The 2,500-nt window shown below is 44.2% G+C and overlaps 1 protein-coding gene across 3 annotated transcripts in view; it reads left to right on the top strand.

Moving 5' to 3' along the window:
* mctp1a (multiple C2 domains, transmembrane 1a) overlaps positions 1-2,500 on the top strand; it is a gene marked incomplete at its 5' end in the record, with an annotated part of 150,792 nt that overhangs the window by 124,842 nt on the left and 23,450 nt on the right. The window lies entirely within an intron of this gene.

Genomic DNA, 2,500 nt, shown 5'->3' with positions numbered 1-2,500 from the left:
GCTCTCTTGCTGAAATGTGGAGCAATGTTTCTCTCTTCCTTTGAGCCTATTCACATGTGCTGTATTTACCACACTACTGTTCAGCATTGCCTGCACTTCAGTGGAGGCTGGTGGAGGTAGAAATCGAAGGACAGGCTCATTGTAATGCCTGGAACAGAACAAGGAACGGTATCAAACGCATGTGTGATTGATACCTCTCCTCATTCCGTTACATGGTGCAAACACATGTGTTTGACACCATTCCTCATTCCATTCCACGCATTGCAATGAGCCCGTCCTCCGATTTCTACCTCCACCGGCCTCCCCTGCTGTACTCCCTCTCTGAGATGGGATCACACTCAAAGCGCTTACTTTGCTATTTAGGAGCGTTCGCGGCTCCTTTATTCCCTAGTAAAACAGCATCTGTTCTTGTAGAAACTATCAGATAACAACAGGTGGCTGCTTTAGTGCCTTTTACTGGTTTACACTGTAGAAATGGCCACTGAAACTGCTACTTGATGCTATCGTGGTGCTCAGACAGGGCTTGGAGCAGTGCAGGGCTTGTGATTGGATACTACCAGCATACTCCTTCTGATGAATGCTAAAATGTATCTAAAAGCATTCATTTACACTCATTGTTAATTTAACAAGTGCAATGTGAATGCATTCTTACATTAAGTCTATTCACTTTGAGTGTTGACCCCAGTGTAATTTCTGAATTTCATATTTTATATATAGTGTTTTTATGTTTTTTTATATGTTTTAGATAATTCAATATGTCAATGTTGGCTGCACTATTATGACATCTTTTGCCAAGGTCTAGTTAGGTCTACCTATGTCACAGAGACACAGAAGGTCTAGTTAGGTCTACCTATGTTACAGAGACACAGAAGGTCTAGTTAGGTCTACCTATGTTACAGAGACACAGAAGGTCTAGTTAGGTCTACCTATGTCACAGAGACACAGAAGGTCTAGTTAGGTCTACCTATGTTACAGAGACACAGAAGGTCTAGTTAGGTCTACCTATGTTACAGAGACACAGAAGGTCTAGTTAGGTCTACCTATGTTACAGAGACACAAAAGGTCTAGTTAGGTCTACCTATGTTACAGAGACACAGAAGGTCTAGTTAGGTCTACCTATGTTACAGAGACACAGAAGGTCTAGTTAGGTCTACCTATGTTACAGAGACACAGAAGGTCTAGTTAGGTCTACCTATGTTACAGAGACACAAAAGGTCTAGTTAGGTCTACCTATGTTACAGAGACACAGAAGGTCTAGTTAGGTCTACCTATGTTACAGACACAGAAGGTCTAGTTAGGTCTACCTATGTCACAGAGACACAGAAGGTCTAGTTAGGTCTACCTATGTCACAGAGACACAGAAGGTCTAGTTAGGTCTACCTATGTTACAGAGACACAGAAGGTCTAGTTAGGTCTACCTATGTTACAGAGACACAGAAGGTCTAGTTAGGTCTACCTATGTTACAGAGACACAGAAGTTGTTTTTTCAACGGGAGATTTGGGAACGGCACAACAGCACGATGTGAATGGGCTGGGACAACTGGATGTGGTGTTGGTGGGGTATTGTCAATAAAACAACTAATGCTTGCATTCTCATCTACTATTGATAGAAAACATACAGACCGATGTTTCCAACACCCATTAGCTTTCATCTGAATGCAATTAACATCTCTGGGGGAATATCTTTGGCCAAACAGCTGGTTCGTTATGATGGCAATTATAAAGGCCTTTGACCGAGCAATTTGATATCTGAAATGACGTAGCCTGAAGACTCCTCTGTGTATTGAGCTGCGTTATTCTAGTCTGACCTCTTTCCCAGCCCTTTGAACCATCCAGAGTGCAGCTCTGAGATCACAGGGTAAAAATAGGCACATATTATGTGCAGTCAGTCAGTCAGTCAGTCAGTCAGTCAGTCCACTCCACATGCATCTCTGCATCCAGCCAGTCAGTCAGTCAGTCAGCCAGTCAGTCAGTCCACATGTGTCTCTACATTCCCCCCCCCCCCCCCCCCAACCCCCGCCACTGAGGGAAAGTTCCACACCTGCAAAGTTCCAAGGCTACAATGTTTAGGGGGCAACGACTGAAGATATGTATTCTTGAGCAACCTTGAACCCCCCCCCCCCCCACACACACTCCCTCTATCTCTCTTTCTCTCTCGTCCTCTTCTAAACCGCATTTTCTTCCCTCGCCTCAGAAGAAAAAAAACGAAAAAAAAACAGGCGTTTGAAAAGATGCAGATTATAAGAAATACATTTCAACTTTCATATTGAAATGAGGGAGCCGAGCTGCGGCTGGTATCCTGTCAGATTCAGCGTCAGAAATGATTATTCCACATAAGAGGGCCTTGCTCTTTGCTGCACACAGGGCTGGGGCTGGGGCTGGCCGTGCCGGATAGCAAGGCCCCCACAAAGGCTACAATCTCCCAACTCTGGCTTCATACATTTTGATCTATTGGTCCCCTCAACTGTTAGCATTTCATTGGAGCTGTAGGGAAGTTGAA

The sequence above is a fragment of the Argentina silus genome, assembly GCF_951799395.1.
Source record: "Argentina silus genome assembly, chromosome: 7".
Classification (NCBI taxonomy): domain Eukaryota; kingdom Metazoa; phylum Chordata; class Actinopteri; order Argentiniformes; family Argentinidae; genus Argentina; species Argentina silus.
This window is presented reverse-complemented; position numbering and strand designations above follow the sequence as displayed.